The sequence below is a fragment of the Myxocyprinus asiaticus genome, chromosome 23 (genome assembly GCF_019703515.2).
Source record: "Myxocyprinus asiaticus isolate MX2 ecotype Aquarium Trade chromosome 23, UBuf_Myxa_2, whole genome shotgun sequence".
NCBI lineage: Eukaryota > Metazoa > Chordata > Actinopteri > Cypriniformes > Catostomidae > Myxocyprinus > Myxocyprinus asiaticus.
Window position 1 is genome coordinate 27697881 of NC_059366.1, and position 26351 is coordinate 27724231.

The 26351-nt window shown below is 41.5% G+C and overlaps 1 protein-coding gene and 1 long non-coding RNA gene across 3 annotated transcripts in view; one reads left to right on the forward strand and one right to left on the reverse strand.

Annotated features, from left to right (window-relative positions):
• LOC127414343 (sodium/potassium/calcium exchanger 3-like) overlaps positions 1 to 26351 on the forward strand; it is a 127913-nt gene that overhangs the window by 3500 nt on the left and 98062 nt on the right. The window lies entirely within an intron of this gene.
• LOC127414351 (uncharacterized) overlaps positions 5588 to 26351 on the reverse strand; it is a 31303-nt gene continuing 10539 nt past the window's right edge. Inside the window, exon 3 of the long non-coding RNA XR_007892783.1 lies at positions 5588 to 5726. This is a non-coding gene — a long non-coding RNA (uncharacterized LOC127414351). The remainder of the gene's footprint in view (positions 5727 to 26351) is intronic.

Consider the following 26351-nt stretch of genomic DNA (forward strand, 5'->3'; position numbering starts at 1 on the left):
ACTGTAACCTAGATATTTGCTTTTTTTTTTTTTTTTCTAAGAAAAGGAGGGACAAGTCAAAATGTATTTAGAGGTAATCAAAATAATGCCACAAATGCTATCGATTGAACTTGACTTGTATTGAACCCGGAATATTCCTTTAAGAAAAGATACAGCAACCTGAGACAGAACCTTCTTAAGGTCTGTACCAGGTTTGTTAGACATAGTTTGAAAGCTCTAAGAAGAGTTTAATTAAAAATTTTGGTCTTGGGTTAGGTATCTTGGAAAAAGCTTAACCTAAGTTTGTACAATGACTTGAAATCTCTGCACTTGTGCTCCCATGTTTTGTGATGTAATTAGTACTCTGTTGCAGTTGTCACTTGCCACCTTCTTGTTTAAGGGGATTTTGTATTACGCCTTAAATTGTCAGTTTTTGAACAGTTGCCATCTTTCACATGACATGTCCTTGACATTAATTCATATCACAGAATCTTCGATCTTTATTGCCACCTGTGAACAACTAACAGAGCTGCGGACAAGACAACACCTGAAAAGGGTCTGATTCTTGGCAGAATAACTGAATTATGTTTACAGCATTACAGCATTTTGTCACTGACTTGGTAATATGGCTAATAGGGCTGGACGATACACCGAATATCCACGATATAATCGGCATAATTTTGCTGACGATATAAAATTCCACAATATCGTAAATATTGCGATGATTTTAATGAGCCTTTTATTTGGCCATTAATTTTCACAGAGTGCATCAGTAGACTAATTTCACGATCCTTCAGGGCTGTATAATTAATCAAAACAACATCAAAATGGTGATATGATAATATGTGTTTATTTAACTGCCAACTGTGATTAAAGACAGATAAACATGGTCTGTGTGCGCTTCAGAATGAACCAGCGACGTGCTGATCTGTGTGCACACACGGGGGAGGCGGAGCTCATGGGCTAGTGTTTTTAGTGCAGTTCACCTGCATTGTGAAGTGCTGCAGGTTCAAGCATTCGCGCAATTCAAAACGTTAGTAACCGCTATAAAGTTATTATACAAATCTACAAACACGGAACAGTAAAGAAGAATTTGACAGTGTTTCACAAGAAGCGAAACTCATAATTGTCATACAAACATTGCACTTTCTGTTTCATAATAAAAGCTCCAGGTGAAGGTGAAATAAACACGACTGCACTTGCGGTGTCAAAATAAAAACCCCAGGTTAGGGTGAAGTAGAGGACAGAAATGTATTAATTTATCTTTAACAAATCTTATCCTGAAAATAATAATAATTCAGTATTATATTATAATAATAAACTTGACTGGGTTCCACAGTAATAATTTATTACTATGCAATATTCATCTGGTTTCCAAAAAATAAGTGAAGTGGTTTTTGCATACCTTGTTCATTCACAATGAAAAATGGTTTAGTAAACATATATGAAGGTAAATAAGATTTTTTTTTATTTATATGACTGCATGTTACATATAAGTATAAACATTCAAATTAATGAAAATAATTACATTTTACTCTCCCTTGTGTTAATTTAATGAAAAACTGTGGGAAACATGCATTCATCATTTTTAAATAGATTTTTATTTAATGCCTTTGAAATATTAATTCTACGTGGCTAAAGTGGCTGTTTAGATTAAATGATGGTTCCTCTGATAAAAAATAAATAAATAAATAAATAAATACTGTGTATAGAATATCGTCAGTTTGCTGAAAAATAGAGATATACAGGTACATCTCAATAAATTAGAATGTCGTGGAAAAGTTCATTTATTTCAGTAATTCAACTCAAATTGTGAAACTCGTGTATTAAATAAATTCAATGCACACAGACTGAAGTAGTTTAAGTCTTTGGTTCTTTTAATTGTGATGATTTTGGCTCACATTTAACAAAAACCCACCAATTCACTATCTCAAAAAATTAGAATATGGTGACATGCCAATCAGCTAATCAACTCAAAACACCTGCAAAGATTTCCTGAGCCTTCAAAATGGTCTCTCAGTTTGGTTCACTAGGCTACACAATCATGGGGAAGACTGCTGATCTGACAGTTGTCCAGAAGACAATCATTGACACCCTTCACAAGGAGGGTAAGCCTCAAACATTCATTGCCAAAGAAGCTGGCTGTTCACAGAGTGCTGTATCCAAGCATGTTAACAGAAAGTTGAGTGGAAGGAAAACGTGTGGAAGAAAAAGATGCACAACCAACCGAGAGGACCACAGCCTTATGAGGATTGTCAAGCAAAATCGATTCAAGAGTTTGGGTGAACTTCACAAGGAATGGACTGAGGCTGGGGTCAAGGCATCAAGAGCCACCACACACAGACGTGTCAAGGAATTTGGCTACAGTTGTCGTATTCCTCTTGTTAAGCCACTCCTGAACCACAGACAACGTCAGAGGCATCTTACCTTGGCTAAGGAGAAGAAGAACTGGAATGTTGCCCAGTGGTCCAAAGTCCTCTTTTCAGATGAGAGCAAGTTTTGTATTTCATTTGGAAACCAAGGTCCTAGAGTCTGGAGGAAGGGTGGAGAAGCTTATAGCCCAAGTTGCTTGAAGTCCAGTGTTAAGTTTCCACAGTCTGTGATGATTTGGGGTGCAATATCATCTGCTGGTGTTGGTCCATTGTGTTTTTTGAAAACCAAAGTCACTGCACCCGTTTACCAAGAAAATTTGGAGCACTTCATGCTTCCTTCTGCTGACCAGCTTTTTAAAGATGCTGATTTCATTTTCCAGCAGGATTTGGCACCTGCCCACACTGCCAAAAGCACCAAAAGTTGGTTAAATGACCATGGTGTTGGTGTGCTTGACTGGCCAGCAAACTCACCAGACCTGAACCCCATAGAGAATCTATGGGGTATTGTCAAGAGGAAAATGAGAAACAAGAGACCAAAAAATGCAGATGAGCTGAAGGCCACTGTCAAAGAAACCTGGGCTTCCATACCACCTCAGCAGTGCCACAAACTGATCACCTCCATGCCACGCCGAATTGAGGCAGTAATTAAAGCAAAAGGAGCCCCTACCAAGTATTGAGTACATATACAGTAAATGAACATACTTTCCAGAAGGCCAACAATTCACTAAAAATGTTTTTTTATTGGTCTTATGATGTATTTTAATTTTTTGAGATAGTGAATTGGTGGGTTTTTGTTAAATGTGAGCCAAAATCATCACAATTAAAAGAACCAAAGACTTAAACTACTTCAGTCTGTGTGCATTGAATTTATTTAATACACGAGTTTCACAATTTGAGTTGAATTACTGAAATAAATGAACTTTTCCACGACATTCTAATTTATTGAGATGCACCTGTAGTTTCTGAAGCCATATCACCCAGCCCTAATGGCTAATTAATAAATTAATAAATTTTTAGCCTGTGTGTACATATTCCTATTCAACCTGTCATCTTAATCATTTAGCAAGTTGAGTCTTTATGGAAATTTAAATAAACCTGAAACAAACATTTGAGAACTATTGATGTACTGTATAGAACTGACTGCCACCTCTCATTTTGTTGCCACAAAAATATTTCCCACTTCTGTTATTGGCATGACAGGCCTGCCCTCATATAATTTATTCTCCCAGTGTAGCACTGGATTAAAACTACCTCCAAAATAAAGTGTGAATGAGCATGTCTCCATTCTATAGGTGACTTGCTTAATAGATTATTGCATGGCTTTTTCAAGTAGGGTTACTTGTGTTGTTCTTGTTGTTTTAGACTATCTCTCTCTCTCCCTTTCTCTTTCACTTGCTCCTGATCACCTCATTTATCATCCACAACGGCCCACTCCTTACCTAGTCTCTATTTGGAGCAGAGCACTTCATTATTTTAGCTAGTTTTACACCACGCTGGGCCACCAATCTGACAGCACGCTGGTCCCAGATGGATGACTTGAGATGGATCAGTGCTGTAATGGTAATTCTATACTGTGCAGACAAATAGAGCATTTGGAGTATGTGTGAAATGCCAGAGGGCTAACGAAGTTCAGGTTACAGATTTGTGACCATAGAAGCCCTTGTGGAAGTTATTAGGTGTCACTGTAACAAAATTTTCAATTAAGTCAGTTAGGGGTGGGTGGTATGACTAAAATCTCATATCACAGTTTGGGTAATTTTATATCACGGTAATGTTATTTTTGCTGGTAATTTATCTCATTTGATTATGTAAGGAACTTGAAGGACACAAAGCATAACATTATTTATACACGGCTCTCTGGAATACTTGATTCTGATTGGTCAATGGCATCATGTAGTGGTCTGATATTTCTGAGTAACAACCACACATCCATGAATCAGACCACTCATCCGGGTGTTGCATGTCATCTTTACTAATTCTTGAATCAAAGTGCAATCTCTACAAGTAAGCTAATAATAAAAAAAATCAACTTAAATCAATGTTTCATGTGCATTTATTTATTTATTTGGCTAGTAGTCTGGTAGTAAGATGCATAATGAGCAGTCAGATGGTCATTAATTACAAAATAAACACCAACAGATCTCCAACACAAACTAGAGGTGGATTTTAGATGTTCACCGATTTCTTTCTTGTCACATAATTACATAATTTCAACGCAAAACAATATGTTATGTCCATATATTTATTTATTTGGTTAGTAGCTGTGTAACAGCGGGATAATGTACAGTCAGTCATTTTTTATAGCGAAATAAACACCTTCAGGGTGATAAAAGACCCTTCCGCTTCGCCTCAGGGTCCATATCACCCTGTCTGGGTTTATTTTGCAAAAACTACCGGCTGACTGTGCGTTATCACTTAAGTAACCAGGCTGTACATAACTTGAGTTAAAAACAAAAAACAGATAAACAGTTAAAACAGATAGTTCAGGCTCTAAATTCTGATAGGGTGCACCCCGTTTAAAGCCATTGTGAAATAGCCAATATTTGTAATAGGAATTCCACATCAATTAAATTCTATTTGGAAGATCCCCAAACTATTTGTTTGAGACAGAGTATGAGTACTGATACTTCCTTTTCGGTACTCACCAATACGATACCCGATTTTTTATTTATTTTATTTTGCAGTTTTTAAATACAATACTCAGAGACTGATGATTTGAAGACATCATGTTTATTAAGTTTCAGCAACTGTTACTCAAAAGACATAATAAAAAAAAAGTCATTTTTAGCTATCAAAAAATTATCAAAAATCACAAACTAATTTCACATAATCACAAAAATGATCACTATTAACATAACCAAGAGAGCTGACCTGCTAATTTTATTGGTTTCAGCAACTAAAAATACATTATCAAATAAGTCATCAGTCATTTTTAGCCCTCACATGGTCAAAAATCTCAAATTTCACCTGGGGGGGCCTGGGCAGCTCAGTGAGTAAAGACGCTGACTACCACCCCTGGAGCTCGCAAGTTCGAATCCCAGGGCATGCTGAGGGACTCCAGCCAGGTCTCCTAAGCAACCAAATTGGCCCAGTTGCTAGGGAGGGTAGAGTCACATGGGGTAACCTCCTCGTGGTCGCTCTCGGTGGGGCGCCTGGTGAGTTGTGCGTGGATGCCGCAGTAAATGGCGTGAAGCCTCCACACAGGCTATGTCTCTGCGGTAGCGTGCTCAACAAGCCACTTAATAAGATGCACTGGTTGATGGTCTGAGACGCAGAGGCAACTGAGATTCGTCCTCTGCCACCACAAGGACTTAGAGTGCATTAGGAATTCCAAATTGGGGAGAAAAAGAGGAGAGAAAAAAAAACAAATTTCACCTGAAAAAAAAAAAACACTATGTAAAAGCTGCCTATAAAGATTCTTTTGCAAATGTAAGGGGCTGGCGCATTCATGAATAGAAGCATTTCTGCATGTTAACGTGAAATCATGTTTTATTTTATTATTTTTTTCAAAAAAAGTTTTTTACAAATTCTGTTTTCCATTTTATTTTTCTGAAGTTTCTTATTCAACAGTTTAATTTTATCATTAAAGGGGTATCTAAATAAATTAATTCATTAAGATTTAATCAAATGACAATAGAACAACTAATTTTCAACATAACGTTGCATTATCTTAACATATTATATAGATCCTTACAGCATAATCCAAATACAGCAATTATTTTTGACAAATAAAGTGCTGCACAACTAGGAAATATTGCGCTTTTCATTTGTCTGCTATATCCCTAAATGTTGAAATTTTTTTTTTTGCATTTCTCAATGTTTCTTCTTCATTGCTCTTACATGTAAATAACATAAAGCTGTCCTGTCCAATAATAGCCATGCAAATACTGTATATCTGCTGATTTAAACATTATAGTACAATCTCTATTGGTCAACACATTTTTACATTCGCACAGTACACAGTGACATACTGCACAGCCCTAAAGTCAATCATCAGAAGTTTACAAAATGGTAAATTAACAGCAAAATTAGCTGTTAATTCAACAGCCCTTTTTTGTCAGTTTTCTGGAGAGGAATATATTGTACTGGTCATTGTGATATCCACTGCCATGGACTGAATATTTTCTGTCAGCTGTAAAATATACTGACTCTGTGATTTTGCTTTCACTTGAGCTGATGAACGGGACCAGTGATGCTGTTGTCTAGAGCGCCATCAACTACAAAAGCCACCCCGCTTACACACCAAACCAGCCTCCCTCTACATGCCTTTGACAGCTAATCATTCACAATTCTGTTTGAACATCACTCAATGCATTAAAGCATAGTCTCATTGCTAGATATACACAGCACAATTTCTGAGATGTGTTCACAGTGAATAAAAATCATCCTGTCATTTGATCAAGTGTGAAGAGCACATAATGGCTCATCTTTTAGAACATCACAGTTGACAATTATCTCCTCGTTCACACACTGATTACAAAAATTATCTTCTACACAGTCTAAATGTATAGCAGGAGACTGAATAATGTGAATCTTCCAAGTTTAAAGAGGGGGCACAGCAGTGGCAGCTTGATGTTGTGGACTAATTTTATTAGCACTTAGTGCCCCCATATGCTCAGAAATGGCCCTAATGGGGGTATGCAAGCAACATTCTGAGATTTACCATTCTTTTAATTTCATCCCAGTCTAACATAACATTCAAACTGAGTTCATGTATTTTTCACTGGCAAAAAATATTTTATTGTGCCGTCTAGTGTAGAAACACCAAAATGGTTGTGTCATAAAGGTCAGATAAATAGCACGCAATGAAATAACTCTTTCTTGTGCAGTTAAAAAAATGCATCTACTCATGTGTTGTGTGTGAGTGTGTGCAAAATACATGATGTAAGTATCTTTTTTTACCAGCCCACCACACTGCTGAGTGCTAACACTAGCTAAGTGGTAGCTAGTAAAGCGGATACCTCACTGTTTTACCAGTGTCAGTCATCCACGATATTAGTTTAGTTTTATTTTTTTTTAGCGCAGTTTGAAATGTAATTTGTATATAAGGTGAGATGCATAGGAGAGTTTTGATTCTGATGGTATAAGTTTATAAGTTTTGATGACAGGTGTCAGATGTCAATCGCACCGGTGCAGCCAATTCATTTCCCACATTCACACGTAACTTTCACTCGCATTTGCTTGTACCCTAGATCCCTGCTTTTTCATTGTTCATTGAGTTCAATTTTGCTGACAGTGTCAAATGTGACATAAAAAAGCACCTTAAGCTGACCACGCAATTGCGCAGATAATTCCTCGCAATCCTCAAAGTTGTCAGGCAATGCCGTACATGCAATGATGCACAATTCCTGACACAGTATGGGCAGCTATTCTTATTCTTAATATTATTTAATTTTTTTCAGAAGAGTCTATACTCACTTTGCCTATTTCTTCCTTATACTTGGTAAACAATCAACACTATCACTTAGATGTCTTCTGTTTATCTGAGGACCAATCAGGTAAACAATAAAGGCCCTACTGTTGGCCTATGTATTACTTATGCATTCCTGGCCATTAGAATGGTGACGTGACATTGATAGTGACTAGGGTAGGCTATTTACAGACAATTTACTGAGAGTTCTTACGTAAAAGGTGCTTGTAACAGATGTTCGTATTTGAATCAAAAGGAGGAAGTGGGACGTGGCGATTCCAACTCAGGAATGTCACTTTTTATTAACAGAAGATAAACACGTTGGCTTGAAGCGCATTGGTGAAGCTTTAATTTAAATGCTCAAGCACTGAAACATGGCAGCAGCCAACACACAAACAGCTTCTCAGCTGGACTCTCTCCCCCTTTCAGTGGACTGGGCCGTCTTTTATCTCCCCCGACTCTCACTGTGAACATGGAAATGGTACTTAGTCACAATTCATCTGAGGAGGATGTCCTTACCGCTTTCTCTCTCCCAAGACAGGCGCTTGACCACGCCCTCACCTCCACAGTCCTGTAGCAGTAGTTTTCCATGTACTACACAAAAAAATGCCTCTCCTACCTGACACAGCTCTTGGCTTTGTAAAGAGCAAAAACGAGTCATGGGTGGCCAGTGAGAAACATTCTCTGCCAGTGAATTATTTTGTGTTCATGATTGCTGACATTGGACTGAATGGCATGTCTTTGTATTGTGGTGTTTTGCAGAGGAGGGTTTGTGGTTAAAGAAGCTAGAAAATTGTGGAAATTAGCATAATGATTGAAATCGCTTAGCAACTTAATATAGCTAATATATAATACAATCGCTGAGTGAGATGTTGGTAAACTGATTCAGCTTGTTTTCTGTGATGGAGCGCTCCAGCTCCAATGTTTTCAAAACAGCTTTACGAATATACCTCTCGCCTGCAGTTCAAACAGTCACATAGTCCCGCCCTCAACTCACGGCATTTGTTGAGTAATGTTGTTGTGGCGGGTCTAAGAGTGTCGCTCAAAACAAACACAGGAATATTTATAGCACCACAGAGACATATTGTTTACAGTTTTCGAGAAAATTAACCTATGAATGGCTTACTTATAGTTGTCTCTACATAATAAGCTGGGATAGAATAATGTATTTTAACACTGAAAATGTTACATACTTCAACTTTAAGATCTGGCAGGAATTATCTCAATAACCTTAACTAACAATTAGACTTTGATCAACTTTACTTTGAAAATAAAAACATAATGATAATTTTAGCATATCAGTGATGTTGTTTACAAATTATGAAAATTACAAGGAACTTTTAGATCTGGTAAAGCCCATATAAAATGTAGAACATTTTACATAAGAATAAATGTACAAATGTCTATTCTTCCTCTTTCTCTGTTATCCTCCCATTCAATGAGAGAAAAATTTGCCTTTCCTTGTCTTGCAAATATTGTGCATTTGCACACAGGAGCCAGATGTTTGTGCAGATGATTATTGGTAAACGGAGAACAAATGATTTGATGATGTTCAGGATTGTGAACGTTGACTCACATTTATATATAGAGCAAAAACACAGTCAATATATATGCGTGTATGCAGGTTCAGTGATGCTTCACGATATCACTTTTTACAAGTTTTCAGACCCTGAACAAATGAGACATGCCCTTTTAACATGGAGAATAAAAGCAAAACATTCTGTGCATTTTATTTAAAGGATAACTTTTCATCATTGATTTCTCTTTTGTTGAATATGATGCATATCATAGCTGACACTACTTAACTGCTGTGATCATGTATTTTTACGTCTATACTTTTGAACACACTCCGCACTGCAGTTAAGCAATTTGCATAAATACATTTGATTGAATAAGATGTGATAAAATATGCTCACCTGTGCTGGTTCTTGTTTTGGAAAGCAGTGTCACTGAACGATGGCCAGAAAAACTTAAACAATCGTGCTCCAGTCCGAATCTGACGACAGGTGATTGCTGTTGCATGCACTACTGAGTGTTGTTAAACTCACCGCTGAATGCCAGTGCAAGCACCGCTGATTGTTGTTAAATTCACAGCTGAGATTTGCTCAGACATTGTTCTGATGATTAGACTGGGAGACGATTTAATTTATTAAAATTAGATGAAGGGCTGCCAGTTGATTAGCTCTGCCATAGAACATGCATTAAAAAAGTAAATGGGGTAAATTTGGAATTCATGTTGATTTTCATGTTAACCAGAGGTCAGTTGGTCAATATATGAACAGGAGAGAAAAATTCTTAACACTTACTCAGTAATTAACTAAAAGTATCAGATCCCCCAGTAGAGTTTCCCTAATTAATGCACTGGCTTTTTTAAGGCTAAAAGTCTATTCTGGGATACACAAGACAATTTAGTTAGAACAGAGACTTCTGTAGTATATGACGAGGTGAAAAAGAAATGCAGAGAGAGAGAAAAAACCAGCAAGGGGTTTTCTATCTGCGGGCTCCTCCTGGACCCCTCCACATGCCTCTCCCGCAGCGGCCCTCACATTAATTAATTAATAATTTATGGGAGGAGGGGGCACCCTACATACCTTTTCTGTATTTATATACTGTATATATAGCATGCTCTAAATGTCCTCATTAGATGTGTGATTTATGATGCCCATACACTCCACCTTCTTTACGTTTGTGCTGCGGTTACATCAGGCCCTGCATTACATCTGTTATACAGTTTGCTGAAGCCAAAATTATTAAGACCGAGTAAAACAAATGCAACGCACAGCCAGGCAGAAAGGAGCGAGGCTACCGAACATCTCCTAGAGAGGCTCTGCCCAGTCAGTGAGCGGACGGATTGCACACAGATGTTTGGAATATTTCAGTTGTACGGAGATGAAAACCAGCCACGCATTGTAATAGCAAGGACAAGCATGTTATGCGGGTACTCTGCAAACAGGGGTGACCTGCCAGAAATGTTATATGCATTGAAAATAATATGTCATCCAGTTCACTTTTCAGACATTAGTATTCTGATGTTTTTCAAAGTGGGAGAGATTAACCATGAGGGTGTAACATTGAGTCTGATGGACTGCATGAGGCAGCTCTCATTTGGTGCTCTGAGTTGTTTTGTGTGTGATATGGTCTCATCTGTTTGAAACAAACTTGAGCCTGCTGAGAGACTGAGAAGTTGCTGCTAGGTTTTGTGTCTTTATCTGTATTTATTGCATATGTTATGAAATAGAGAACTAATTGAGTTTTTGATCAGTCCAAATTGTTAGATGACATTGGGTCTCATTCACTAATAACTGCGTTTTCTCTTATTACACTCTAAAAAGTGATTATCTGCAAATTTTAACTTAAGGTTCTGTTTTTTATTTGATCTAACACTTAAAAATGTGTTTGTTGGTGTAACCTGTTGATTCTGTTGTATAAATATTTTTTAGGTGTCCAAGCAAAACATTTTTAACAGTGTACCCAGCTGTGGAGATACAATATGCATTTATAAAACATATAAAACATTTTTATAAATCATGATTTCTGCATGAATGTTTACACATAGGTTTTACGCAAAATTATGTGCAGTAAGTCAATGAGACCAGACCAGATATAGTCAATGTCATGGATCCTTCTGACCCACCTACCAATTTCACTCAACCCTCTCACTCTTCTGAGTACTGATCACCCACACCTGCCTCCAATCATTGCATCAATCAACCCCTCTATATAAACCTCACTCCCCTTCCATTCTGTGTCTGGTCTCAACTTCGTGTACAGACTCACTTACCTGTATCTCCAGCGTTAACGATTCCTCTCCTCTCCAGCAACTCTTCTACTCCAAATGTTTCCTCTCCAGTGTTCATCTCCTCAACGCAAGCTTCGTTGTTGCAAACCCTCCACCTCAAGGAAAGTCACCATCTCTATCAGCATTAGTCTTCATCATGTAAACTATCACCACTGCAACCCAGTACTGTCACGTCATCACTTACCTGCTGTCTTTGTTTGTGTGTCAATAAATACCTGCTTGGGTTCAAACATCATCCTCGAGTCTGAGATTACGTTACAGAAGACCAGACCAACAAGAATCATGAACTCAGCAGGTCCGGATCCCATCCTGGAGCTGGTTGACGCACTACGGCGTGCACTTACTCAACCCACTAATCCCTCAGCTTCACCCGCTCCCAGCACTTCTGCAATTTCTTCACCGGTCTACTCCGCCAGTCCCGTGGTCAATCTAGCGCCCTTCTCAGGATCGAAGGAGGACTGTGGTGGTTTCCTACTCCAATGTTCGCTCGCCCTTGAGATGCAGCCCATTGATTTCCCCACTGAGTGGTCGAGGGTGGCCTACATCACCTCCTTGCTGTCTGGAAGAGCACTTCAATGGGCCAATTCACTCTGGGAACAGAAAAGTCCAGTAATACAGTCTCTTGATAGCTTCGTTCAGCACTTTAAGGATGTGTTTGGAAGTTCAGAGGGTGACACATCAGCTGCTGAACAGCTTCTCAAACTTCGTCAAGGTCAGTCCTCTATTAATGACTACGCTCTAAAGTTCCGTATTCTGGCTGCATCTAGTGGCTGGAATGAGTCTGCTCTACTGACCACTTATCGCCATGGACTCTATCCCAAACTGCAGCTGTATCTCTCATCATATGACAATACCATGGGGCTGGAGCGCTTCATACAATTCTCCATCAGAGTAGCCAACCAGATGAAGAGCTGCCTCAACGAATTACCTACCTTGCAGTCCCCGCCTTTCCCTTCACTGAGGTCCCCTCTCCACTCTCCAGAACCTAGCAGCGAGCCCATGCAAATGGATGCTTTTCGTCTTTCCACTGTAGAGCGCCAACGCCGGCTGAGCCAGGGTCTGTGCCTGTACTGTGGTGGTAAGGGACACGTAATATCTGCGTGTCCCACTCGACCTCCCTGTCCTCAGGTGAGCCACCTGACCACAACTATGGTCAGTAATTCTCCTTTAGTAACCTGTGTAATGCTTACAACTCCTGATATCTCTCTCAGTACCCGCACTACTCGACTCAGGCTCAGCCGGCAACTTCATCTCAGACACGCTCTGTCACCAACTCCAGCTTCAAAAACGACCCTGCGAACACAAGCTTCAAATCCACTCCATAATTGCCAAGCCCTTAGCCCTTTATTCGTCACTGCATGGGTCCTGTAAAACTCCAAGTGGGATGGCTGCATAACGAAGACATCACCCTACTGGTTCTGGAGAATTCCACCACAGACATCATATTAGGGCGTCCCTGGCTTATACAACATTCTCCAGTCATCTCCTGGGTTTCCAGCGACATCCTGAAATGGGGGCCTCAGTGTTTCACTGCCTGCTTCCCAAACCGACTCACTCACAGACCCTGCATGCCCATCAGAAACTCCCCTCTCAATGTCAACACTACCATTGAGAGCCCTGCCAGTACAACCCCTCTGGAGATCCCTTCCTGTTATTCACACTTCCAGGACATCTTCTGTCCTTTACGTGCCTCACAACTACCACCTCATCGACCATGGGACTGTGCGATAGACCTCCTCCCTGGTGAGCCAGTGCCCCATGGCAAAGTCTACCCACTTTCCATTCCTGAGCAGAAGGCCATGGAGGATTATATCAAGGAGGCTCTTAGCCAAGGTTACATCTGACCTTCCACTTCCCCTGCTGCTTCGAGTTTCTTCTTCGTGGCTAAGAAGGACGGAGGCCTACACCCTTGTACTGATTACCGCTCCCTCAACAGGTTTACCGTTAAGTTCCTGTATCCACTTCCCATTGTCCCAGCTGCCTTGGAACTGTTGAGAGGAGCCACTGTTTTCACCAAGCTGGACCTTCGCAGCGCTTACAACCTCATTCGAATACGGAGGAGAGACGAGTGGAAGACAGCCTTCGTGACTCCTACAGGCCACTACGAGTACCGGGTGATGCCGTATGGCCTGGTTATCGCCCCCTCCGTGTTCCAAGGCTTCATGAATGAGGTGTTCCATGAGTATCTCCAATGATTCGTCCTCATCTAAATTGATGACATACTGGTGTACTCTCGGAACATGACCGACCATCGTCATCATGTAGCGCTCGTGTTGGAAAAGCTAAGGGAATACCACCTGTACCTCAAGGCTGAGAAGTGTTCTTTCCACCAGACATCCCTCCAGTTGCTTGGCTACATCATCAGCCCGGAAGGCATTCGGATGGACGAGGGGCAGGTAACAGCGGTGCAATCCTGGCCCACTCCAACTACCATCAAGGAGCTCCAGCAATTCCTAGGATTTGCCAACTTCTACCGCCGCTTCATCATGAACTACAGTACCCTCACATCCCCGCTGACCTCTCTTCTCCGATCCAAACCCAAATATCTCCTGGACCTCCGAAGCTTCACACGCCTTCCAACTCCTGAAGGATGCCTTCACCTCCACTCCACTCCTTGTACACCCTGATCTGAATAAACCATTTATTGTTGAGGTAGATGCCTCCACCAGCGGCGTAGGAGCAGTCTTGTCTCAGCAGCAGGGGAAACCACCGCTACTTCATCCATGTGCCTTCTCCAGGAAACTCTCCCCGACAGAGCAGAACTATGACATTGGGAACTGAGAGCTGATGGCAATTAAACTTGCCTTGGTGGAGTGGCGGCATTGGCTGGAGTGAGCGCAACATCCATTCCTGGTGCTCACAGACCACATGAACCTCAAGTATCTCAGAGAGGCTTGTCGCTTAAACCCCCGCCAGGTGAGATGGGCCCTCTTCTTCACTCGCTTTAACTTTACCATCTCCTATCGTCCAGGTGACAAGAACACCAAGGCAGATGCCCTTTCCCGCCTTTACGCTCCAGAGGAAGGCTCCGAGGAACCGCATACCATTTTACCCCCACATGTCATAGTAAGTCCAATTCAATGGTCCCTGGACGATAGCATCCGCGAAGCCTCCGCCACTGAACCAGCTCCGTCGGGATGCCCTACCAACAAGACCTATGTACCCTCCTCTCAACGTCTCGCACTCATCGACTCCGTACACTCCTCCTTGGGCACTGGCCACCCTGGGACCAATAGGACCCCCTCGCTTACCCAGGACCGGTTCTGGTGGCCCCACATGGTACGAGATGTCAGAAGGTTCGTCCAAGGATGCCCAGAATATGCTATATCCAGAACACCACAACAACTACCAGCTGGCAAACTCCTTCTGCTGCCCGTTCCTCGCTGACCCTGGTCACATCTAGGGGTCAACTATATCACTGACCTTCCTCCCTCTGAGGGTTATACCTGCGTGCTGGTAGCTATAGACCGTTTCTCCATAGCCTGCAAACTGATCCCCCTCAAGGGTCTGCCCACTGCTCTGGAGACCACAGAGTACCTCTTCAACCATGTGTTTCGGAACTATGGGATCCCTGAAGACATCGTTTCCGACCGTGGTCCCCAATTCATCTCCAGAATCTGGAGAGCCTTCTTCTCTCTCTTGGGAGTGTCCATCAGCCTCTCATCTTGTAACCACCCACGGAGTAATGGGCAGGCAGAGAGAAAGATTCAGGAGGTAAGCTTTTTCCTTAGAACCTTCTGTCATCGCCGCCAGAACCGCTGGAGTCGCTTCCTGTCCTGGGCCGAGTATGCACAGAACTCCCTTTGTCAACCCTCCACCAACCTCACACCCTTCCAGTGCATACTCGGTTACCAACTGCCTCTCTTCCCCTGGTCTGGCGAACCATCTGACGTCCCAGCAGTCGACCATTGGTTCAGAGGAAGCGAGAGGGTCTGGGACTTAGCTTACCACCACCTGCAACGGGCGGTGCACTGCCAGAGATTCCACACCGATGCCCGAAGATCTCCTCCTCCCACCTACCAACCTGGGCATAAGGTGTTGCTCTCCAAAAGGGACATCAGGCTGCATCTCCCCTGCTAAAAGCTAAGTCCCCATTACATTGGTCCCTTCACAATCACCAGACAGATCAACCCAGTCACTTACCAGCTCCAACTCCCTCCCCAATATTGCATACATCCCACCTTCCATGTCTCACTGTTAAAACCTTACCACCCCTCTCTCTCTCCTCACTCCTCAGAACCTAATCCTGTTGATGACCCCCACCCCCAGCTGCTTGTCTTGGAGGACGGACCGATATATGCAGTCCGAGACATTCTGGACTCCCGATGTCACAGGGGTCATCTCGAATACTTCATAGATTGGTAAGGTTATGGTCCAGAAGTGAGATCTTGGATTCCTCGAGATGACATCCTGGACCCGACCCTACTCTCCAACTTCCACGACGCACATCCTGATCGTCCAGCTCTGCGTGGACAGGGTCGGCCATGGTGTCGGGAAGCATGTCCCTCTGGAGCGGTCCGTGGGGGGGGGGGTAATATCACGGATCCTTCTGACCCACCTACCAATTTCACTCAACCCTCGCGCTCTCCTGAGTACTGATCACCCACACCTGCCTCCAATCATTGCATCAATCAACCCCTCTATATAAACCTCACTCCCCTTCCATGTATATCCAGTGTTAATGATTCCTCTCCAGTGACTCTTCTACTCCAAACATTTCCTCTCCAGCGACTCCAGTGTCCATCTCCTCAACACAAGTTTCATTGTTCCAAACCCTCCACCTCAAGGAAATTCACCATCTCTTTCAGCATTAGTCTTCATCACGTAAACTATCACCACTGCAACCCAGTTCTGTCACGTTATCACTTACCTGCTGTCTTTGTTTGTGTGTCAATAAATACCTGCTTGGGCTCAAACATCATCCTGGAGTCTGAGTATACAGTTACAGTCATGTTGTGTTTGAATTCTAGTAGTCTGCATTGCTATGGGCATTTCCCATGTCTGTGTTTATGAATTGGGGTGCATGTGACAAGGTCTCAGGCAACAGAAGATTGAAAAATAAGATATGCATATCATAAAACTGTGGATCTACTGCCTATATAGGCAGAATTGACTTGCTGCTGTCCATATTTTTCTGTTAATTACATAGTGTGTGCCATAAAGAACTCATTGAATATTTGATTGCATTTGTTGAAAAAGAAATCCATGGTTTAAGAGCATCTTCACTTTCTATTCTATGTTCTTACACATATGTTACTTTTCATATCCAGATGTAATGGACCTTATTCAGAATAATGCGTGTTTAATTTATGATGGGAATGAAAACAAGGTTGTGAGGGATAAACTTACAGTCTCTTTAATTGTTTGTACTGTTTAAGTTGGTGCTGATTGTTCAACTGACAAAACAAACTTTCCAAGAATTTTTCAGTTTTGACAAAACTCCAGAAATCATGAGTTGTGAAAATTATACTGCCATTGAGGACAATGCAAGTCTATCAACTATAGCCTCATTTTCAGTCCCCTCAAAAATTATATATGGCGCTACTCTAAGTAAGGTCTATAGTCTCTCAAAATATTTGCCATTATAATAGTTGACCTGTGATTTGGCATTGGTGACTTATCAGTGCAGGCTGCAGAGATATAGTAATAGTGATTTGAGGTTTGATGCGGCACATTTCAGATTGCTAAACCTCTCAGCTCTCCAGTTAGCAATTTGTATGGAACCCTAGTGCACATTCTGGGAGCTAACACATTCAGATAGCCTTTCACCTGAGCTAAGAGGGGGAAAAGAACTGATTAGATTTTTAATTGTCTGATTTAGATCAAAGGCGAGCTGACTATCATGCAGTGTAGTGCAAATTGCCAGCATGGATATGAGAAGGTTGCTCATTACTTTTCAGACAGGATTACCTTTCATTCAAATATGCATTTCTTCTGCATATAAAAAGACAAATATGCTTAAGATATTAAAATACACAATGAAAGAATAATGAGTTCTAAGCTTTTAATCTTTTGACTGCTTTGAATTTATATAATCCAATGTTTGATATTCTGTCTGATTACATAAAGCTGCAGTTGAAACTTATCTGAAGGCAAGATGTTTGTTTGTAATATAACCTGTGCAGAATGAAGATGAAGATCCCATGAAGATCACTTTGAAAGAGCTCTAAAGTTCAGTTGTTGAGAATGGAGTAAAGGTCCATCAGTCAACAATAAAGGCTCTGCATAATATTAATATAAAAATTGTAATAATGTATTGGAGGGTGGCCAAAAGAATCCATTACTTGAAAAATAGCTACAGTATTCTAAAGTGTGGCTTAAGTTGGCTAAAATGCAAAATAGTTAGTCTACTATGATGCAGGAAAAGATTTTGTTGTCAGATGCTACCAGGAGCTTATTTGGGCAAAAATTCAAAGCAATATGTCAAATGTCAAAATGTCATCTGACTAACTTGAACAAGCTTAAGTAAATTTGGAAGATAAAATATTTAACTGGTGACATTTTGCATGTCCATTATGAGTTGGGATGCATCTGACAGATGACTTAAAAATAAAAATATCTTGATACTATTGATCTACAGTGGCACCTCAAGATGCAAGGGTGGGGTGATGCTACACCGAGATCCCTGCCTGCATCTCCAGTCTTTTGAAGATTGATTGGTGGAGATGAGGCTCTTGTCCAGTTCTTCTGGCTGACAGCAGACACTCACAGCAGGAGCTGCACTGCCAGCAGTTACTAATGAGACTATTAATGGCCTGTCACATCCATAAATGACCCATTACTGATACCCAATCACTGACTGTAAATATAACTAGCATAGACTCTCTCCCTCTGACAGTCTGTTTAATCATTCAACTGATTGTCTGATCATTAACTATGTAGTACGATTTTTGGACAAGCATGTTCCCAGTGGTCCATTCGTGCTCTGCTCAACAGCATCATGCCCAAATTGAAGACTCTTTCAAAAATACTTAGACTGACCAGGGTTACTGAAGTTTTGAATTTAGAATTTAGCTTTTATTGCTGTTATTTGCTATTAGTTTTGTTTCGGTTAGTTTCACACATTTTTTTTTATTTTTTTTTATTGTTTTCTAGTTTTAGTTTTCAGTATTTAATTTTTATTCTAGTTGTAGTGTTTTAGGCCTGCCAAAGGTAATGCACTAACTGATACCATTAAAATATGCTTAATGCCTTTACATTTCTCAGGACCATCTAGTTTTCTCATCTAGTGGCATTTTCATGTTTAATGAAGGCAGGCTCTACATTGTCTTCAAAAAATATAGTAGTTATACTATACTGTGTATCTAAAACTAAAATTAATTCATTGTCATTTATTTTTTAGTGTTTTTTTCTACTATCAGTTTTTCCAGTGTTGATTTAATTTAACAAAATTGTTTTGTTTAGATTACGTTTTATATTTAGTTTTATATTGATTTTAATTGTTGTTGCTTCAAAGGTAGTGATGCTCTTGTCCAAGTAAATGCTTGCTTTCCATTACATCATGTGTAATACACTGTGTTCCCATAGAACTTTAACCCAACCTTCTATTTGGACATTTTTGCACCTCTCCTCTTTCCCTAAATTTGTTTGACTAGTACTGTTCCATATTCAAGTAGCTAATGAAGATAAACTAGGTAATTAAAGTTTTGGCAGAGTGGAAGCATGCAGTGTTATATTTATCCATGTGTTGACAGTATGGTGTCAGATATGTAAGGGCACACTGAATCTATAGGATAGTATTCCGAGGTACTGTAGTTCCTCTTCACAACAGCTGCTATCTGGGACAGTGTTCTGTAGGACAGATCTTCGGGTGATGTGCTGCAGATGTGGCCACATGGAGCAATCTATTTCTCTTTGACAGTGTATGAAGTATATAGCACAAGTAAAAACAACTGTAAGCACTCCACAGAAATAGCGCTGTTGGCCACATGCTTTCAACTTTCAACTGTGATGTGGACCATGTAGTCTTTTGTTATATAATTACCTTGTATGTTCCTCCAGATAAATAGTCTTTCACACATGGCAAATAACTAACTGATGACTCTTGGGAATGGTGACCAGTATACTCTTTGGTTCTCTGGGGAAAATGTATCTTGAGAGTTTATTATTTATTACCTAGAAGTGACTACAATTCTACTGAGAAGTAAATAAAACCCTCTTCCATTAACGACAGATTCTTTCCTTTACAGTATCATATTTGAGTAAATCTTTAATGAGTAGTAGAGTTGAGTAATTACAGTCAGTTGCTCATACCCACTCTCTCAAATGAGACTACAATATACACAAAATATAATGTTTAAAGGTGAAGTGTGTCATTTCTGGGCCACCGGCATCACCAAATGGAATTGCAAAAATAATGACTGTTTTCAAACAGTTTTTCCTAAATACTCTCCTGTCTGCCAGTGGTTGAACAAACAGACAGTCCCAAGACTCCCACCCCAAACTCACATTTGTGTAGGGTTGGTCGGAATGCTCAGACAAACAGTGCAATATTTTGATTGCACCACAGAGCCACAAGGTCCGTTCCAAACCGCACACTTCCGCACCATTCTACATAATTTTGTATTGTAAGTAGGATGTATGTTAGAAGAGTAGTATGTTAACACTGCAAATGCAACAATAAGAAGTGCACTATGAGTACCACGGATGATGCACTTCTTCAACCATCAAAACGGAGTGTGGAATGTTTAACACTTCATGCACTCAGCGCTCGCAGCTTGCCATACCTAGCAGAAAGGGGTGGAGTTACATGGCTGTGTTGCTGGTCTGACAAACAGTTGTACATATGCTTTACATTCACCCTCTGTGTGAATATGTACGTTGTTGGAGTGTGTTGAACTGAAGTTGGCTAACATGCTAAAGCTAGCGGCAACACATCGCATGGGTTTAAACGTCACTTTCGTCAGCTGTTAAACAGCGTATGCTTTCCGTTTGTTGTTTATTTTATTTTAAGTCACTCAAGACAATTTTGAATGCATCTGCAAGCAGCATTCCCAAAAATAGCACTGCAGTACAAAGAGTAAAGCAAAGTTGCATAATCTGTCTTACTCATGTTTGCTCTCTGTGAAATGGCTTGAATATCATGATGGACACCTATGGCTCTTTCTCTTTAGAGAGAGGTATTTTGGCATAATACATCCTTGTCTTTCTATTTCTATTTTCTATGCTATTTTATCGTTAAGTATTTGTTAAGTATTTAAGGCATTTTTATCTCTTGGGTCCTGACATGTGCCATCATGACAACACTGTGTGTTATAGGCTTTTTGCTTTATGATGTGGACCATCTTGTTTCGTAGATATAACAAAGAGGATGATAAAGAACCTGGTTAAATAATGAAATGCTTTTTGGGGGTTTTCTATGACATATCTTTGGTCATTGGTGCTCTCTTGTACATTTTCAACAAAAGAGATTGCCTGTCTCTTTGATAAAGGCAGTAATTGGGCCTTTCACAGAGGTGCTGTGAGTTCTCTGGTACAGCTGCACCAAGAGACTTTATTATCTAATAGAAGTGACTAAAACACTACCAAGGAGTAACTTATAATTAAAAAGGTTCACTATAAATAACAGGTACTACCCATTACAGTATCACATTTGAGTCTTTAAAGGTGGTGTGTGTAATTTTTTCATTGTTAAAATTATTTATCTTATTTTGAGTAATATGCAGAGACAACTATAAATAAGCCATTCATAGATTTATTTCCTTGTAAAGTGTAAACACTGTGTCTTTTAGCCATTATCAAGACATTGCTCTGTTTGTTTGAGGATCTAGATCAGCCTGGTCTGTCTAGTTGGCCAGGTCTAGTCAAATAGGGTGACATGCCTTTGATGTTAAGTGTTTAAATTTGAACTTACCAACATACACAAAATTCCATGACTTCTTAGTAGCATTGCAATGAAGATGCAATGTGAAGATATACAGTGTTACATAATTATATTTGTATACAACTGGGACAAGATTATCGTACAAATCCCCTTGTGTGTACATTTTCCATCCAGTGAGGGACTGATTCTATGATGGGGCTTCTCGCAGAGGTGCCATGGGCTTTCTGGTGCAGCTGGACGCTGAGACCTTCACAATTATTACTTAGAATTGTCTAAAATATTGCTATCAAATAACTCTAATGACTTTCTTCTGTTAATGTAAATGTTTAAAGAGCATTAGCATGATATGCATCCGATAAAACTAAAGATGAAGCACAAATCCAATCTCTTATTACAACAAAAACAATGGTGTATTCATTGTCTTATCCATCATTGTCAGGTTCTTCTGAGCACGTGTTCTCATGTGTATCATTGTGTGCGATTAGCCGTGTTCATCTGAGCGTGATGTCGTCACTGTTTTTCACTGGTCTTTGCAGTTACGTCACATCTCCATAGTAACTTCCTGCCTCCCCCTACGTGTGTGTGTGTGTGTGTGTGTGTGTGTGTGTGTAGTCAGTGTACATTCTGGCTCACTGCACAGAAAATGCCATTTCTATGCAGCGTGTCAGACAGAAACACAATATTTCCAATGAAGCTGGCACAATGAGGCATGCTTTGCTCACTCTAATGGAGCTGCTGCCTTCCTCTCTAACATGCTTTTGAGGATGAAAGCTAAGCTGCATGGTTAATTAGCAGGCTGCCACTTCAGTGCATTTAAGCCCTGGAGAGCGAGAAATAGAGAATTAAAGACGGTTAGAACATAAAGCGTTGAAGAGACGCTCATTTTTTATTTTATTTATTTATTTATTTATTTATTAGCTTTTTCTCTTGCTTATAAGGTTGCACAGTTATGGAAAAAATATTATTGTTGATTATTTCCCTTTATATTGTTATCACGATTAATAATTTTGATTAATACAATTTATATTGTAGAAAATAATTTTTTTGTGTGAGAATGTAGCTGTATTACTTTTACATCAGTAAATCAAGACATTACCTAAATGGTAAACTTCACAGTGGCCCTCTTAGCAGTATGAAAAAAATTATTCACATTTTTAATAAATTATTCACAGAAAGCAAGCATAATTCCTATTATATCCCATTATAATCAACAAAACTTAATTTAAATTGCGCATCGTTGAATCTGATTGCTTAAAACTCGATGTTATTAATGATGAGCCTATAGACTTAAGTTAAACACCTCTGATTCACCATAGCATTCATGTGCAAAATGGACATGTCTGTGATTGGTTACAATGCTCAACCACAGCAATGGGAGTACACCTTAAAGGGTTAGTTTACCCAAAAAATGAAAATTCTCTCATGATTTACTTACATTTAAGCCATCCCAGATGTGTATGACTTTCCTTCTTCAGCAGAACCGAAGTGAAGATTTTTATAAGTAGATTTCAGCTCTGTTTGTCCATGCATGTAAATGGGTATCATCAGTCTGCTAGCTGTTTGACAGTCCAAAAGGCATATTTAGGCAGCATAAAAGTAATCCACACGTCTCCAGTTGATCAATTAATGTCTTCTGTAGCAAACTGATATGTTGGTATAAGCAGGGCTCCAGGCTAAAAAAAAAATGACTTCAGAGCCATTGGCTCCTAAATTGAAACATTAAGGAGCTAAATGGCTGTTTTTAATCGCCAAATCACAGAATTGCTCGATTTAGATTGCTGTTCAGAAACAAGATAGAAAGCCGAGAAAAGGAAAACTGCCGATAATAACCCATTAATTTGAGTGTGACGATGAGGAGGGCGGGGCCGGGCCGTGACTATGCACGGGGTTTGGATTCCCCCTTTGTCACATAAATGTTCCCACCCCTTTCATAATTTATACAAATATAAGAGATAAAATATATTTTTATTTAGTACTGCCCTTCAGAATCTACATTACAGATATTTACATAAAGTATAGTATGCATAGTATATTGCCTTCTTGAGCATCAATGAATTCAGGTCAATTAAGGTTTTGTGCTAAGGAGCTGAGACAAGGTCCCGGCCATTTCAGCGGGTAGTTCAGCGTTGTGGCAGGAGGGACACATCGTCTCGTTCCCTCCATCAGGGAACGGAGGTTATGCAAGTAACCAGGACGTTCCCTATCTGTCACTCACTCGACATTGTGTCAATGTAGTGACACTAGGGGTCCCTATACGAAACGCCGCAACTGGCTGAACAGTGTTACATGAACTGGCAGTGTGTGACGGGCAGACCACTGTGTGCCTCGTAGCCAGCGCACCAGGCCGACACGTAACCTCCCTCAACACTGTTATGAGTGTTGAACGGCCCTTTGGGGACAAGTCGACTACCCAAAAGATAGAGACGGGATAGCCCAGTCGTGGCCTCTTATACCCTTTTTACCCTCTCCCCCCAAAAAAAGGGAATTAACCAACTGGGGCCACCAGGTCTAGTCGGGGAGGTGTCCCTCCCAAGGGGAAGACAACGCAGAGACCACACCCCGCCCAGAGAGATGGGGGGGGGGGTGGTATTTAAGTGGAAATACATCACATGGTCTTGCCGAGCTTTGTCGGAAGTATGCCATGTGGAGAAATCCCATGGTAGGTCCTACCCTACGGGGGAGGAGTTACTACAAGCATGGTGACTGGGGCAGAGGGGCCTCTGCCCAAGGAAGATGCAGTTTGCCAACAGGGAAACGAATTAGCGGAAGATATACATCGCATGGGGTTACCTACGGGGAACCGCCACATGCGGAGCACCTACCCCAGTACAGGGCTTAGTTAGCACGTGTACTGAGCCGGCAGCGAGTTTCTCCGCAAACTCATCTGCCACAGGGCTCGGAGGAAATCATCCAGGGAACACAGTTTGTGAACACTACTGGGAGTCAACAGCGCACGTCTTGAGCTCAGGGGAGGTGAAAGGCGCTATGCGCAAGCGATACACCCGGCCAGCTGTCCCGGACTTACCTGCTTGTGCGTGCCACTACATGGGCACCTTTCAGGAACCTGATGATCAGGTCATGCTTCCCTAAGGACTTACAGTCCACTGTGTCGTGGTGTGCCGCTATAGCTGCTACATACACCTTCAAGGTGGAGGGGGACAACTGCCCTTCCAACCTCTCCTGCAGGAAGGAAAGCACCGATCCGACTGAGCATCTCTGGGGTTTTCCCATCAGGAAGAACACCACTTAGCGAACAGACGCCACTTAAAGGCATACACGACCTGAGTGATCGTGTCTAACACCGCGGGTGGTAGACCGCTTAAGTCTTCCATGTTCCGTCCAGGGGCCAGATATGGAGATTCCAGAGGTCTGGTCACGGGTGCCAGTTGGTGCCCCGTCCCTGAGAAAGAAGGTCCTTCCTCAGGGGAATTAGCCAGGGGGGAGCTGTCGCGAGGAGCGTGAGGTCCGAGAATCACATCTAGGTGGGCCAGTAGGGTGCTACCAGGACAACCTGTGGCCTATGCAAGTAGGCTCACTGGGGGAAACGCATATTTGCCAGCGCGTCTATACCGAGAGGCGCCTCGGTCAGGGCATACCAGAGCAGGCAGTGGGAGGATTCTTGGGAGGCGAACAGATCTACCTGTGCCTGTCCGAATCGACTCCAAATCAGGAACCAATCATCGAGGCGCGAGGGTTCAGGGGAGTGCGGAGTGTTCCACTCTAGCCCGACGCTCGTGGCTGCCCGGGAAAGCATGTCATCATCTCCACGTCAGCCTGTGACTGGGCGACCGCACCCGAAGGGAGGAGCCCAGCTGAGGCTTCCGCGTCCAACTGGATGAGCCCGCTCTCTGATGCTGCGAAATCATCACCTTCACGGGCTCCGAATAAGAGGTCGAACTCACCGTGAGATGAGCCGGCGGACACATCCGGAAGCCCGATCAGGGCAGATGAGCGTGCTGGAGAATGGGAGGTCCGTGGGGGGATACCCGGCGGAGGTGGTCCCATTGGGGTCCCCAAAACGCCCCCAGTGCTAGCCGCGCTGGCCTCATACCCATAGGTAGAAGGACCGAGGCGGGGAGCCTCTGGGGTGGCTTGTTTTCTTATGAAGGTAAGCCGTGACCGAATCGTTGCCATGGACATGTTCTCGCAATGAGTACATGACCCATCCACGAACGCTGTCTCCATGTGAGCAGCGCCCAGGCACAAAAGATCGTTGCCGTCAGAGGGCGAGAGATAACGAGCGCAACCAGGAATAACACACAAACGGAAAGGCATCTTTAAAAAGACACGTCTTTAAAAAGATGTTCCATGTGTGTCACTCTTTTAAAGAAACATACTCTTTTAGAGAAATATACTCTTTTATTTCTGCCGAAGCACCCAGGGGCGTTCTCTGCAGTGCACCAGTGCAGAGGGGGGAGAAGCCGCTGAAATGCGCCGTCAGATCCAGCATAGGTGAATGAACAGCCGTGGGATTTCAGCTCAGTGAGCATCGACCATTCGGCTCCGAAGAGAAAATCTGAATGAGTGGTTGCATACCAGCTCCTTTTATACCCGTATGTCCGGGGGATTGGTATGCAAATACCACTCGCCAATTTTCACTGGCCTTTCATCAAAGACCAGAGGTGTCTCAGGATCACAAGAGTGACCCCTAGTGTCACTACATCGACACAATGTCGAGTGAGTGACAGATAGGGAACTCACCTTCACGCCACTTCACTATCTCACTGTGTAAACCCTATAAATCTCAGAAAATGCTCTCGCACTTTGTTTCACTAACTACAACTTGTGTGGCTTGAATTCCTGACAGTCATATAGCCTATATATTTCTGCTAAAGAAAAAGCACAAGTAGATAATGCAACGGCATTGCTCCAAAATAAAGGATGGTTATTTACTGCAGTAATGTTTTTTATTATTATTTGGAAATTATTTTTATTTTATTTATTTTATTTTATATTGTTTTGAAATTG